The following is a 17,183-nucleotide window of genomic DNA, read 5'->3' as shown; positions in this document are numbered from 1 at the left end:
CCATCTTTGTTTTAGCCACTGTTCCACACTATCAACATTGTTTACAAAATCCAAGTTACTGCATTTCTCCCATGCGTCAGCACCATCAATGACCAGAAAAGAGAAACAATCTGATTCTGGAACAAACAAGAAGGCTAACAATTCACACAGCAGAACTAAGATGGCTGGAGTTCATTTTTATTGCCTTTCAAGACTAAACCACAAGACTGATTTTGTTATTCATCTGGGCAAGATGAAAGAGACATCACTAAGGAAATCTGACTGAACACTGCATGATGCTGTCTTATCCCACTGAGATTTTCTGGAAGGAACTGAAATGAATTGATTGCTGAGGTTCCTTGGTTCAGAGCTGTCCCAGCCAGAACCACAGTGACTGATCCTGAGGTACAGGGGGGTTTCAGTCAGTTCCTTCATCCAGGGAACCCCGAGGTAACAGAGCAACCAGCAGCTCTCAAGAGAGCGGCTGACATGGAGTGGGCATTGCCAGAGCGACAGCTCTGCATCTATGCCTCCTGCATAGAAAAAGCCACAGGGATGGAGAGGAGGATTAAGGGTGTGTGAATCATGCGGGCCATTCAAAAGAGGAGAAACTGTAAGCCACCTATTCACATGACTACACAGAAGAGGAGGGTTGTTATCTCACTGTGAAGCGAGTGATTTTCAGGGCAAATTCTGAGTGGATCAGGCAGGGCAGGACACCTTGCCATACAGGAGGAGGCTTAACACTTAGCATTTAACACTTAACAGGTTGTTGTCCTCTGGGCACACCAAGGTGCAACCCTGGTCACCACACCACGGTGAGCTGCTGCTGAAAGGGAGATGGAGACTCAGACTGAAATCATAAACGTCCATGTCACAGTTCAGGTCTCAGGCTACAGAGAATGCCTGGCCCTGTTACTGCTACAGAAGGGCAGCAGGGATACCACCTGTGTGCAGCATGAGCAAGTAGGTGATCTGCCCAGCATAGTGGTAGAGCTAAAGAAGGAAGTAGAAAGGCTGAGGAGCATCTGGTACTGTGGGAAGACTGTGGTAGAGTTGCACTCTGCCATCCCTACAAGAAGGGTGTGGGGGAGAAGTTCCTCAAGCAGTGGGAGAACATCTGCTCTCTCACAGTCAAAGGGTTTTTATTAGTGGTTCTGTGTCAGGGTAGAGGCCAGTAACAAGCAGTGTCCCCCAGGGGTTGGTCTTGGGACCAGTACTCTTCAATATTTTCATCAATGACATAGACAAGGGTGCATCTCGGGAACTGGGATTGTTTAGCTTGGAGAAGAGAAAGATCTGGGCAGATCTCATTGTGGCCTTCCAGTACTTGAAGGGAGCATAGAAACAGGAGGGAGAACAGTTGTTTACAGGGGTGGACAGTGAAAGAACAAAGGGGAATGGTTTTAAACTGAGATGGGGAGGTTTAAGATAGATATTAGGAGGAAGTTTTTCACTCAGAGGGTGGTGATGCACTGGAACAGGTTGTCTAAAGAGGTTTTGGATGCCCCATCCCTGGAGGCATTCAAGGCCAGGCTGGATATGGCTCTGGGCAGCCTGGTCTGGTGGCTGGCAACCCTGCACATAGCAAGAGGGTTGAAACTAGATGATCATTGTGGTTTCTTTCAACCCAGGCCATTCAATGATTCTATGAATTGTACTTGCAAAGAACATAAGCACTTCAATTTGGAACAGACTTTGCATAGCTCAGCGAGCAGACATTTCAGATGTCTTTGAAAAGCAGAATCAGGATTGAAGGAAATACCAATATTACTGGAGCAAGACACTGGTGAGGAGGAAGAGGGAAGTTAAACTCATTTCCACCACAGCATCCTAGGTATTAAAATGCATCCCAAATACTACACTTGCCTGGCTGATGGCAGGGGACTTGGCAGGGGAAGGGGGACGCCTCACCCTCACAGACTGACAGTTTTCCACAAATCTAAAAAAAATAAATTCATTAATGACAAGTACAATTGAAGTTCTTTATCTGTTCATAAAAGAGCTCTCTCATAGACTCCAAATAATTCTTTTTCCACTAGTTACAAAAAGGCATCCTTGAGCCACTCATGCAACACTTAATCTTAGTGGCTTTTTTAATGTGCACCAACTACAGGTGTGAGCCTGTCCATCAGTCTCCGCACAGTGAGGGTCTCTGGTTTTATATGGCACATCAGTATGAGTATCCAAAAAGCGCTTAGTAATTCTTACACTGCAGCTGGAAAGATTGTGAGTGGCCAGGGCTTGGAGACTTGTTCCAGCAAGGCAGGGAAATTCAAAGAGAACTAAGTTTGTAAATGAATAAGTCTACACTAAGAAAAAACAGGAGTAAATATCCTTCTCCTAAATTCAACAGAAACACACAGGCTGCTCTCTCAAGAAAATCCCGAGCCAGACATCTCTGTAAACTCTTGAGAGGAATCAAAGACTGATTTTTGAGTCAATACCCTGCAGAAGTGCCTGTGCTCTCTCTCTAACCCTTGGGCCGCCAAAAACTCTTCATTTCTGGATGTGCAAAGGGAAACCGCCTCCAAATCTGGCCTTGCATTTCTTCAACACTCAAAACCCTCCACAATCCCTGCAGCACAAGCTCCTAGTAGTTTTTAAGAATATAGAGGGGCTTAGGTTTTTTTCTACTGAGCTGAACTGTTTGGTATAATCCCTCTCCAGAGGCTCCTTGCTGGTGGTCATTATTGGCTTTTAACATTGTACTGAACCTCTCGGTGTCCCCAGGCAACCACAAAGTCACATTAGCTTCATTTTACAGATGGAGAGCAGAGGCAAAGATGCTTATCTCAACACAAGCAGGGAGTCTGATAGAAGCAGCCAAGGCTCAACGCAAATCTCTTGACACAAACCCACACGTTGCTCCTTTCCATAACCACCACAAACTAATCCTTCTTTATTACAGAGCCATGGAGAAAACAAAATGCCACAACACATTTAAGCCTCAACAGAGGTAAAGGGTAAAGATCCCTGTGGTGTTCTGCATGATAGCAATTATTTCTACTTTCCATGGTCCACTTGTAAGAAAGTACTTCAACTAATTTAATCGCTCAAATTTACCTCTGCATTTAATCAATCACAGAAGACCAGATCATGCTGGTACAATCAGATGATGTTATCACTGCTAATGAGCAGTGAGAAACAGAGCGCAGTTTTAAGTAGGTATAAATGAAAATGCTATACTCTGCATGTGTTCAGTTAGCAGTGATGAACAGCTGCATATCCTTTCCCCAGAGGCATCTGAGTCCAGGAACAGCAACACTGATATCAGCAGGTCCTGTGAACATTGGGATCTCCTGGAGCCAGCTCGGCCACCCCTCCAAATCAGCAGAAGCATTGCTGTTGCCAGTGCAGACACGTTATTGTAAAACATACATGAGCAAGATCAAATAGCGGCTACCAGCACCACCCCAGAATAAAAGTTTAGTGAGATGAGAATTAGGCTTCTAAGTGAAGTCAACTACCTCAGGACATTTGGTTCAGCAGTGTGCAACAGAAAGATAAAAGTAAGGATTTAAGAACACGTTGGTTCCCTTCTTCTGAAGTGTATTTGTGCATTCATCTGGCAGCAGGAGCGGTAGGTGAATTTAGAAGGTTGTGCTTCAATTCCCACACACGTTCTAAATGTGATTCAATCAGAAAAGGAAAAATTAAAAGGCTCAAAGATTTTGATCTCACTGCTGTTGATATGTGTGGGATTTTTGCCACTAACATGACAGAACAGATAAAACAGGAGAGGGGAAAACAGGAAGTTATATGGCCATGACCTTGCCATCTTTCCAAGCCACGCTGTCCAAGGGAGCACATCGTTCTGCAAAACCCAGCAGAACAGTGTCAAGCAGAGCCCCCTTTGGCAGGTTGCACCCACCAGAGTCAGTGGTGGGCAGCCCCAAAACAACCACCAATCTGCCTTCACTCTGGGTAGGCTTGTGTCAGCAGTGCCAGTAGAGTCATTCCACAGTTACAAAACTCAGAGGTAGCTAATGCATCCCAGGATATTCTCTTAACACATAGGTAGCCACACTCCTCTCATATAGGTCAGTACATGGGAGATCTTTCCACAGAAAGAGGTCGGCTTTGGAACAGAAGACAGTGACTGTTGTACCCTTTCCCTGCCAAAAGGAAAGCAAGGGACGGGCATGAAGCAATCCATCCAGTTTCACAGCTGTCATGGTTTTGTGACAACAGCAAACCTCTGGAACATCACAGAGCTGAAAACACATTTCCTTTGTCCTTTCTGATACATTAACTTAAAAGCTGCTGAGCAGCAGTTTTCAAAGAGAGCAGAGGAAAAAAATAAAAAAGACCTGATGTCCTTGTCAATTAATGCCTATTACTCTTCTTTCTGAAGCTATCAAAAGGAAAATCTTGGTTATAAGAATCTGTGCTGCCTACATCCTATCCAGTGTAAAAGGCAATGCACTTCCTTAGTGTACAAAAGTGTCCTCTATCTTCCCACCATCTCACAGACTGAAGGGAAATGCATCATTTGATGTAAATCTGAAGGAAACACAAACAGTCCCCATGGAGAGATAACCTCTTCTTCTATCTGCATCTGTCAAGTTTTACTCGTGACAGAATTATGACCCCAAAATAATATTTTAATAAGTGTTTACATGCTACTGCTCCCCAAAGAGTAGGCTGATAACACTCTTCCTCAAAACTAATTATGCTTCAAACCGAGGCGGCCCTGAGCGGTGCCGCAGTGACAGCATCGCACGGCTGGGCCTTTTGCGGGCGCGGGGCTCCTCCCAGCGGACGTCTATGCAAAACCACATGGATTCCCACGAACGGACAAAAACTGAAGTCTTGTGCCTACGTGCCTGGAATTTCCACTACCTGGATGAGATAGATACACTAAAAATATGGGAATGTAAAATTCCTCCCCTCCTTTCTCATCTCCCTCCTCACACAAGGTGAGGAGTTTTTCCTTACTGTGGAATTTGGGATCAGAGCAATAGAAAGGTAACACAGCAGCAACAATCTGAGGTTATCATCTTGTGTTAGGATGTGAAGTGGACATCCAACCTTGCCCTTTCAGGTGTACAAGTCAGACAACACAAGGAGAGCTGCTAAGCATGGGTATGAAATACAGGAGTCTTGGTGTTCTCCATTCCACCTGGCAAGTTTCAGAACAGTTTCTTTCTGCCCCATACCACTGGAGTAGCATGAAAATGAATGGAGATTTAAATCTTGCCCTTTTAATCTTCATTTCTAAAACAGGCAGCTTCCATTGCTGACAGGAGGCCTTCAGCTTTGCAGAGATAAGAGGAAAGATTAAGTCCGTGCCAGTAGGATCATCAGGAGATAGGTGGAGTTCAGCTTTTGAAATCCCCATATCAAGACTTAGTCAATACTGCTATTAATAAATATTCCCCCAGCAGTCCTGCAAACAACAGGTGTCTTGAGCACAGCAGCGCTCTGAGCTATCCAGCGCACAAACCTTTCCAAAACAGACTCATACAGAGCCAGAGCATAATCTGCTATTGCATGATTATTCACCAGAGCATCAAATATTCATTCCTCAAACACAAGCAAGTAAAAAGGAACTGACAAGATCAGTTTTCTCAAACAAACAGGCCCATAACCCACTCAAGAAAAACATCAGCCAGATTTCTCTCACCTGTCACATGACAATCAGAAGTTAATTTAGACATCTCTGCCCCAACAGCAAAAATTACTTTATAGCCAGAATGTTCCTCTAGCTTGCATTCACTTGCTCTTTTACTAACATGATCCTTTAGCTTCTCTCTCCCCTTCTCCCCCTGCCACCATGTCCCCCAAACACTCAGTTTCTCAGCCTTCATTTTTCCGGTTAAACAACAACAGATGTTGTAGTCTCTTCTTGAACCTTCTGGGGCTGTACCAACCTGTTCTGAGTTTATCTTCATTGAAGATGGCATGATCAGAATGTATGCAAGTATCAGAGAAGAGCATCTACAGAGTACTAACCTTTTTCTGTCTATATCTGGAATAGCTTAGGAGAAACATCCTGCACTTACTTTGGATACCAGGATCCCATGGCACCTTACAACCTAATGCATATACATGAGCACCTTACAACCTAATGCATATACGTGGGCTTCTTCCAGTCTGTTTATTTCCAATTTGCAGGGAAAACAAAACAAAAAAAGCCTATGTAATATGGTGAATCTGGAACAAGCAGCAACGTGAACTTTGTGTCTTTGGGATCACTGTCCCCATGAAATTTATCAAAATCCCTATTTTACAATGTTCATTCACTACTGGTGATTCTTCAGCCTCCATACTATACTTAACCCACAAATGAACTATCTCATTTTGATCTGGTATAGTTTTTTCCCTTGATTTCACTAGTAATGTCTGTAGACTGTTTCTTTAATTCTGTATTTAAGCACTTCAAAGAGATTGTGTGTCCTCATCTCTGGAAAACACCAGTGCAGGAGCTGAAGATACCTAGTACACTGAGAAGCCTCAGGAACAGACTTCTGGCCCCAGTATGTTTCTGCTTGGTACAACTTGTGATGCTCACCAGCACTTCTGACCAAAAGCTCCCAGAAATTCCATGACAAAGAGATCTTGGTGCATACTTGGCCTCTAATCCTTTCAACACACACTTCCCAAGAAATCCATGTTGCGCTGCTTTCAGCACAAGGCTTCTGCTGGAAGATTATGTTCACTTCTTCTGGCACATACAATTTGTTACATTATCACATCAGAGTTTAAGAATCAGTCTTACACGCTATTCATCTTCAATTTGTTTACTTGCAGAACCTAGAAAGCACTTTGTTCATGTCATCCTCTTAAAGGGTTACATGAGAAATCATATTCTGTTTTACAACCACAGAGCGGGCAAAACTGCATCCGTGGGTAAGCCCTCTACCTAAAACTATGCTTAGAGTTGTCAGATATCATTACAACTTTCGAAGCATAGCGTAATTAGGAAAGAAAGCATGAACAGACTGTTTTATTTTTTAAATGGCATTTTAAAAGGATGTTTATCCAAAATGCAAGCCATTACCCAGTGAACACTACGTACAGCTGAGTTTGTCACTGGATTATGTTAGTGCAGAATGGCATGTCCTTAAGCTACCCGAGAACGATTAACTGGAGGTCTCTACACAGTCACCTAATTCCTGAGATAGGCTGTGTAAGCTACAGCAGGCTCATGGAAATCTTCCCTCCTGGCTGAACAACCTGAGTGAATGGAACCATTTCGTCTGCAGATGATAACTGCATTTGGAACAGGAGTTTACAGGTCCTTTCAGCTATGTAACGTTGCCATCTAGTGATCATCTTTAGATAGAACGCACAAGGGCACCCACCTGGTCCTGCTTCAATCTCCCAGCCCCATTCTGATTCACCAGCAAAACTCATACCTGTAGTTCCATCCTGGATGGCAAAAGTCAAACCAATTTGTAACAGACAGTGTTGGAGAGACATAATTTCTATATCTTCATATATGTGTATATACATATATATATGTTCAGAGCAAACAGATAAAAACCAAATGTTGTCTTCAATTATGTTGATCTTAACAGACTGATTATTATACTGAAGTTAATGGTGCTCTATAAAGAGAGGGATAATTAAAGAAATTACCTGGAAGTCAACAGCAAGTGCAACTACCAGAAAACATTAGATTTTCAAGCAAACATATTCAGATTTGAAGACTCAGCAGATAAACATTCACTATCACTAATGCTAAAGAGCATTTTTATACGGCTGTAATTTTCCAATAATACAGCTATGCAAGACATTGCAGGGAGAGAATGGTGGGCAACAGTGGGGGGAAAAAAATCACCAAGGGAAGAAAAAAAGAGCCAGGAAAAAACCTTTAAGTTTAAAGCACACCAGAATCCACTCAATGAGGAGAGTTATGAATCATCCAGCAATGTCAGCACTGGGAAGTCAGAGTGGCTGCATTTGTGTGCTGCTGGCTATATACCGAGTCACAGGATACCATGAGAGCCATAGAATGACAGTATTTATCCTGCAGTCTGCCTGTGTTTGTCACAGATGGTGGGAGGTTGGGACACTCCACACAGGCCCCTTCGAAAATGCACTGCCGATCTAAAACTCTGCTGTGTATGGGTAGACAGCAAGCATGACTAGATTCAAGGGGAGAAAACAAAAGGGACCACTGACCTATATACTGCATCTTTGCCAAACCCTAGGTTGCAGGCACACAGTAGTTTTGTTAAAGAAGAATTAGAAAAAAAGAAGAAAAAAAACATGACATTTTTCTCAAAACCAATTCACTCTCAGAAACAAATCTCAATGACAGGGACACATGATGGCTAGGGAATATTATTTTAACTCACATGCTGACCAGAACGCAGGGAAGACCAAACTGAGTGAAAGCTGCCACACTCCACTGCTGAAGCTGTAATGTCATTCAAAAATTCAGGTGAGGGAAAGTTAGGTAGTAGGGTTTTTGCTTCTGACATGGTTTAAAATATATAGAGTCAGAATTAGGGTAAATCATCAAAAGTAGAGTCGAGTCATCACACTGAAAAGGCTCAAAATGAAAGGCAGTAGGTGAGTATAGTAACACAATAACAATGATGCAACAACAAAAAGTTGTTTATCTAATATCTTCTTATTCTTGACTATTTGACAGGGCAATTACTGTCAACATTTAACACTCTCCCACGTCTTACAGGCAATGAGGTCTATTTAAATTCATTCGAGGAAGCTCATCACACCAAAATGTCAAGAATAACTAATGAGCTTTTTGTAAGCACTCGGCAGAAAATTAGTTTAAAGGGTCAGTTATGAACACATACAGCTCATTCAGTTGAATTAAGGAAAGTTAGGTTAAAAGTTATGTGCCTTTGTGATGTGTTGAATTGGCAGCTGCAGATTTGCCATTGCTAAACCAGGTTCTCGCTGATAACAGATGCTTTTCTACAGACTTAGACAGTTAGTGCAGACAGTGCGTCTCCTGTTTATTCAATAACATTGTTAGCTGTCCTATCTGTGGAATGCAAGGTAGCAGGCTCAGACAGTAAGACCACAAATTAACAAAGAAGCAGCAGATTGGTGAATGGAGTTGTGGCCGATGAAACGATCAACCAGAGCCAGCCAAGTATCCTCCATCCTAACCCAAGCCCAAGAAAATAACATGATGATCTTCATCTGAAAGACCACCAAGAGATACGCCTGTGTAAAAGAGCTGAGACTTGGGGCAGAGGGAGGGACGTCAATCATTTTGGGGACTCATTGTAATAACCCAGCCTTTTCTTGGGCATCTAATGCATATGTAAGCAGCTTGCTTTTTAAGTATGAGCCTTTCTTGCCCTCTGGTATCCAGGCTAGGTGGGAATATCCCTCCTGCATCCAGCGTGTATGCAATCCTGATTAAACATGCCTGCTTTATAACTACTCTGTGGTTATAGAATCTGACTTCCGCACGTCACACCATACAAGTTTCTAGTTTGCTATCCTAGCTTCCCATAATTTGGGCACTTCAGTGGGAGCACTGTATTCTTCAGAAATAAATAAGTGCAGAGCAAAAGTAAAATAATACATGGGGGAAAAAATGATCACCTGTCTGCCTTTTCAACAAAAAGTACTGAAAGAATCTATGATTATTCCCTGAGAATATTCATGGTGCCCACAAAGCCAACAGCAACAGCTGTAGATACTTAGGTTACTCCCTCCCCCCATCTTAAATAGAAAAACTTCTCAACAATAATTTTAATCAAAGACTATGAGGTGGTGAATGTATTTCATTGACCTGGAAAAACAAATTAATTTAAACTAACTGAACTTCATATTCCCTTCTTTTTATTTTTCTGCTTCTCTGAACACCCCCCTATTGTTGCCATTTTGAGTTCAATTTTCTGATGCATTTTGGTACTGTAAGAGAAAGATTCAGAAAAATAACAAGTGTTATTGGCTCAGGGCCTAATACGAAATATACGACAAAGTCTAAATTGTTTCTTATGGCTTAATGTTTGTGAAAACACAAAGAGTTCTCAACTGTGCTTTACTCACAATTGACTTTCTTTTCAGTTCTTGTAGCTGATTTTTCAGACAAAGCCCATATTTTGGATTTTGCTCTGAATAATTGGTTAAATTCAGCTCCTTGAATCCTAGAAGCCCAACCTGAAGCACAAATTCCGACTTGCACCATGCCTTGTCTCTACTACCTTTCCATACAATGAGCCTTGAGCTGTAAGGGAGGTCCCCAGACTTGTAGGCCCACTAATACAGTAACCACAGCCAAGCGTTGCAGTAGAATCACTCAGAGATTAACTGGAGCAAACCTGCAACAAAGACAGAAACAATACAACTCACATGCAGAAGTTATTTGTCTACAGCTAAGTCTGCAAAACTGCGTGCCTCAAAATTGCTTTGCATGATCTAACAAGCCTGCTATGGACACAGACTGATACACAACCTCTCTCTGAACCATCTTATTCTGTATCCACAGCAGTGCTTTGCAGATTTTACAGCCATCCAACAATACTCTTTCCTTTCTGTAATTGGCTCTGCTCAATACTTCACAACCATTTTTGTTCTATCGCCCCAGAGAGTTAAAAGGATTTTATACTTAAACTTGGGAGAGAAATTAAACCTCTAATTAGACCAGGTGTGTCTAAGACTGCATCCCCAGGAAACTTAAATAACTGTGCTTCCATTTTACAAATTTATAAATCATTAGAATGCAAAACCTGTAAACAGGAATCTGTCTGAAGTTTAAAAGTACGCTGAAACACCAGAAATGGCTCCAAGCTTTCCATGCTGAAAACATCCCACAGAGCATTAAATTCCTGATCCAAAGCTCAGTGGAATTAGTGAAAAGAGACCCATACGGTTTTGGATCAAACCTGAAACCCTGCAGGCATAAAATGTTTGACAAGACAGAGCTGCCCTGGCTTGACAGAAGCATCTCAGGAGCCACAGATTAGCTTACCCAGTGAGTTAGATGAGCTTCCAGGAGCCCGTATACAGGCTTTGCTCAGGGGATGAGAGCTTGAATAAAGCTGGACCTGTTGTGCCTCTGAACAGGAAACAGTCTGCTTGCAGCTCCAAGAAAATTAAAGTACAAAAGAAGAAACCATTTGTTTGAGGCACATAACAAAATCAGGATTACTATATATGTTGCACAAATCCACTTCTCACGGCTCATTTCCTAACCCAGACTATCTGCCTCTTGCATTGGAGCTTTTTGTACTTCACCCAGCATCTCCAGGTAACACCTATGCAACTCACACTTTACAAGGAATTAAAGGTGATCCTGGCAGCTCTCCTGAGCAGATAAAAGGCCACTTGCATCCTAAGGGCTATCCCATGCTATTAGTCAGATTGTTTAAGAAAAAATATACCCATAAAAATTGAGAAAATGGGCTGTGCTTGCCCATGCAAATCGGTGAGGTAAAATCTGCTCACGTTGGTTTGTTAAGCATCCACTGATTTACTTAATCGTGGATCAAATGCCAGCACGCCAGTAATTAAAAAAATGCCTTTTGAGGCATTTGTCAGCCTAAACATCTGCCAGGGAATTCAGAATAGTAACAGCCCATATTAAGGTTACTGTTCAAAAAGGTTTAAAAGGGAAACAATGCCTTTGCCATCTTTGAGATCTAATGAAAGTTATATGTGACAAATAATTACAATATACACCTCCAAAAGGGAAATAACCTTCTAACATTGGTTCCAAATATCAGCAGTTAGTACACAGCGTTCCCTAGTACCTGTCTCTATTCAGTTTCTTCATAAACCTTCTCTATGGGCAAAGGAGCCAGAACAGCTTGCGGGCATCCCAAAACATCAAAGCAAAGAAACAGCAAAAGAAGGTGACTCAGAATCATACGGCAGCTAAGGACAAAGCACATGACTTATGTTAACCAAAGGAATAAAGACCTGAGTTAAATAAGGCTCAGGCCCTAGTATTTTAGATTTTGACATATATAAGAAAAAAAACCCTGCTAAAAGATACTTTTCAGAATCTACTTCATATTTTGCTACTAATTTAAACATTAAGGTAAATGCGTGGTTATCACCACTGTTTTTGTTCTAGAACCAAAAAGCAGCACCATCCAAGACACTCTGAAGAATACAGTTCCTACCCAGCTGAAACTAAGACATGTGGCAGAGTTGTAAGGAGCATCCACAAGCCAACAGCATGAATGAGAGGGCCAGTCACTGGTTTCAAGATCTCAGGCAGTGTGCCACACAGCAGCTTTTCCACAGAACACTGGCAGAGAGTAAATGGGTCCTCAAGATACACTCAAGAAAACATTCATAAAAAGTGTTACAAGCTACTTGGATCAAGGACACAGAGGGGAGAAAGACAAAGACTGAGTCTGCAATCAGAAGGACGTTTGCAGCCTGACATAGCTACTCTCAGGGCGTTCATAGTATCCCACAAAAATCCAGAGGAATGTATCAATATACATTCCACATTCACAGATATTTTTAAATACATAACCAAAATGCTTGCTATTGCTTAATATACCACACAATGCCAGAAGATAAGTGTACTTCCCAAAACACTGAGGTATTTAGAAGTTTCAATGAATACTGGAGTTCAATTGCATTCAGTTTCAAAAGATCGCACCAGTAAATGAATTGTTCTTGAGATCTTTATCTTGATCACAATAACTCATATCATTCTGTACGCATGCTGCAATCCTTGACCTTTTGCAGTTACACAATGACTGTATCAAAGCTACATTGGAGACCTGGATGACCACTGATTCTCCGTGTCACAGGCATAGCTCATACTTTTACAGAGTTACAAAGCACTTAGATAAGCATTCCGAAGTGAAACCCATTTATATATGTCCTAATGAAAGAGGATTCAAACTTTATAAACTGATAGAAACAAATGCAACAACATCTGAACTGTTTCAGTGCTACAAAGTCGATTTTCATTACACTATTAGGGGTTAGGCTGAAACTTTTAATAGAACTCCCTCCTGCAGGTTTTATGAACTCCCCAAACCCTAAAGTATCCTGACCACAGGAGTAATCCTGAAGGGGTAATTCCTATATTCCTGAAATACTGAAAGAAATACCTTCTGAAGACAAGCAACAGAAGTAGAAGTTTCTGCCTCCATGAAAATTGTCTCATGTGGCATTAGAGTTCAATTGGCGGAAAAGACTTTCATTAGATCTGCAGTGAGATGAGAATTTGGTCCTAAATGTCAGCCTGAAATACACCATATGTTACATCTTTGTTACGTAGGGTGTTTAGTAAAAATAGTAGTAATAAAAATAAAAAAGGATCAGTACAGGTCTAACTTATTCTGAGTAGCTGACATAGAGATGAGAGAACACAGAAGTTATTGCTTCCCACTGTGACACATGTGTAAGTACAGAAAACCTCACAGAAGGTGGATGTTAGCATTTTGTACAACAGGCTGGAGGGCAAGCTTTTATAATAATCCAGTAGAAGAAAGATGCAAGAATTAACGATCTTCTTTGATCCTTCCCAGTTACACTGTGGTTTCACCTACAGAAGAAAGCTGATACCCACTGTACCAAGCTCTCTGCTGCTGTGGAAATGCCTCAGCCTGTAAAACGTTTTTCCCCCACTCTCCATTTACTCTCCTTAATGTTCTGTGATGCTCCACGTGAAAAATGCTTCTATTGATATTTTACTAAATCTTAGGGAATCCAGCATTTGGACTTCTTTCCTAAGTAGGGATTTGCTACATCACAATTCAGGTAACATTACATCGCAGATGGAATGCATTTTTGAAAACTAATTGTATGACTCCAGTTCAATACTCATGTGTAGAACATACAGTATCTTTACAGAATGCTGCGAGAAACAAGAGGCATTCTTTGGCAGTAAACCTTTGGTCCTTATAGTGCTTTGGAAGGTATCACCAGATGATGAGCAGCATCCAGGACCCACCAGAAATCTGCAGCCCTTGAGACAAGGGAACCCAAAGCAAAGAAAGTGAGGAGGCACACTTATCTTCAAGGAGAGCAGTCTAGACAACAAGCTATTGGAGGATTTTGGGGTTAGCCAACCTCTGAAACAGAAACTTATCTGAAGAGATAATCAGAGACCAAGGGGAGTGGTGGATGAAGGATAATAGAGACCATGACTAATAGACTTAAAGACTTCATAATGCAGTAAGAAATCCATGTGGTCTACAGGGGACCTTAAACTAAGCCTGTTCTCACATGTTCTTCTGAATAGGGATTGATTCAAACAAGTGTTTAAGTGCTTTTTTCTTAAAGCAGGGCTTTAGGTACTAGAGAAATCAATGGAAGTGTTTTATCCATAAAAAGTTAAAATCAGTTACTTTTGATTCCAAATGTACACTGGGGACAAACTAGGTTCAGAGCATTACCTTCTATGCAAACAGAATTTCAAACAAATGTGTATCAGAAAGTTGTGTGATATAATTAGCTAGTTCTTAGCATTGATCTTGCAACACCAGTATAAATCCTAAAACCCCCCCACAACTAAAATGTTGTCAAACTTCATAAGAGGTAAAGCCCAAAAATCAGTGAACTCAATGCTGGAGATAAACTGTTATTTAGCTGGTCAATAAGCAGTTCCACAGCAGTTCCAGCTTTTATGTGGGTATTAGTCGGACTGATGATGAGAAGTTTACAAGTTTACACGAGTAATAGTTCTGCACAAATTGTTTCTGAATGTACTTCTGTGTAAACAACAGAAAGAACAAGAAAATGGTTTAGAAACTGGGAACTGGGATATTGGTTTTGCCAGGGATGTTGCATGCTGAGAGACGCTGGCATGTCCTGGAGCTCTTCAGTCCAGAACACACTGTAGGGACAGCATATGCTAGAAGTTATACTGTGAAACAGAGATCACCCTTACACTCTCCTGCTAGGCACCAGTGGCAAAGTGCTAGCAAACAAACCACCTATTTTCCTGTATTTTACATGCTGCTTTATGTGTACTGAAGTTGAAAAGGAACCAGGGGACAAAGCAGCAGTAACACTATGCTGTGCTGTCACATACATGAGAGAATGGGATTCTTCAGATAAGGTGAGATATGTGTCATGGTTTTGTAAGCAAGTCATGCCAGAGGCTGAAAGTTCCAGGACAGATGGACAAAAAGGTGCAAGCAGAACAGTGCATTGTACAGAATTGTTTTTAGCAACCCTCAGCTACATTTTCCTACCACTCCTCTGTCACAGTTTTTGTTTCCTCAAACTGATCCAGCCTCTCTTCTTTGCCGTCTGTTTTCCAGCAGTCCTGTTGCTGGTCCTGAGGGACATCAAGGTGACAGAGACGGGGTACTGCTGTCACATCCAGATAGAGGCAGATGAGCTTGTCCAGATAAGCTTTACTCTGTGAGTATAAATTTCCATTTAACTGAGGATTCGTATTGTTTTCATGCCCACATGCCCATGTATTTCCATTCTCCCATGTCTAAATCTGCAAAGATTAGCATGAGGACATTCCTCAGCCTCCCTGAGGACCTCTGAGATCGCATGCCTGCCTGATAGGCATGCACTAGGCTGCCTGCACCCATTGGACTGTTCTGCATACCAGGCACAGCACAGCACAATGTAGAGATCGGTGATTAATGTACTATGCAGAATACAAGAGACACAGTAATTTTCCACTCCTCTCCTAATGTTTCAGCCCCTCACCTCACATCTCCCAAAAGCATGTAAATTGGCACAGACAATGTCATGTTCCCACTGTCTTACCCAATTAATTTTAATTGTTTTAGCTAAGTACAAGAGCTTCAGTTGGTGAGTCGCTAAGTTCCCTTATATCACAGGCACCTACAACCTGGCATTTCATTCTCTCTTGGGAGATATGGGTTTGACCTCCAATGAAGGAATTAAAATTCAGGATATAATCTTCCATGGGGTGACCCAGAAAGAGAAGAGAGGGAAACTAATATAATCACTCCAGTTAAACAAGCAGAAGGATAAAGACTCTGCTTCATTTCCAGTTTGTGGGTTGAACAGCAGAGGTGGGAATGAAAAAACACCTGGCTTCAGGGCACCACCTAAATCCCTGAGAATCTGCATCCGCATTTTAGGGAAAGCAGTATAAAAAGAACAACTGAGAAGTCTAGTACATCCCATCCATCCCAGTACCTTGTAACCACTGATAATAGCTAAATGTTGAAAGGTTTCATTCCCAGGACTACTGCTCTCAGGTGAAAAGTGACAGAATTATGCACAACTAAAGACAATTTGTTGTCCTTCAGGATTTCCCCTTTAATTCAGCATCTCTGCCCTGAAACAGTGTTAAGATATATTGGGCTTTTTCATATCATATCATATTTTCTTTTCACTCTGTCATACAAACAGCGTCACGCATGCCTTAATGCTTACACAGCACATCATGTTATGTTTTGCTCAAGGGCATTTTCACAGAATCAGAATCATAGGAGATGGAACTGACCACTGGAGATCATAGAGTCTGACCCCTTGCTAAAGCAGTTCCTTAGAGCAGGTCCCAGAGGAAGGCATGCAAGTGGGTATTGAATATCTCCAGAAAAGGAGACTCCACAGCCTCTCTGGGCAGCCTGTTCCAGTGCCCCACCACTCATAGGTCTGATAGATCTTCTCAGATATTAATTCTGGCTGAACTTCATAATCAGACAGATAGAATGAAAGTAATACCTAATGACTAGAGCGGTGCCAGCCCCTCAATGATCTGACTGTTCCATAACACACACACACAGAAAAAGGAGACCAACATAAATTCCTGCCTGCTCCCTTTGATGAGAAGGGCTGGGAGCATGTTTCAACACAGAACAGAGCACTAAAAAGGCCAAACTCATCTCAGAAGATTGATACTGTTTCTAAGGAGAGCATTCACCCAACAGCAGAATGTGGCACAGCTCTGCTCCTATATTTAATTTCAGTTAACATTTACAGTCCAAAGAAGGGGGGTGAGGGGAACAATCCATGCTGTTCAGCTACACTCTCTAAAGGAAAATACAGGTCTAAAATTTCTCCCCATTCCCAAATAGCTCCTAATTAGAAGATAAATTGTGCGCCATTCTCCTGCAAAGGGTTTTATGGGATGAAAGTTTTATAGAAAGAAGATGGCTACAAAGATGTCAAGAGTCTATCCCCTTGGGATGGCTCACTCAGATTTAAGGGGTCAAAACAACCAATTCACTTTACTGAATATATGGCCAATTACTCACAGCATTGGAATGAACACCATTCAAATTGTAATGGATTTCTTCAAAAGCGGACTGCTGCAGTAATTACGTAAGACATTACAGATGGGAAATAAAGCCAAT

This window comes from Excalfactoria chinensis, chromosome 3 (genome assembly GCF_039878825.1).
Source record: "Excalfactoria chinensis isolate bCotChi1 chromosome 3, bCotChi1.hap2, whole genome shotgun sequence".
NCBI classification, from domain to species: Eukaryota; Metazoa; Chordata; class Aves; order Galliformes; family Phasianidae; genus Excalfactoria; species Excalfactoria chinensis.
Note: the sequence above shows the minus strand (reverse complement) of the source record.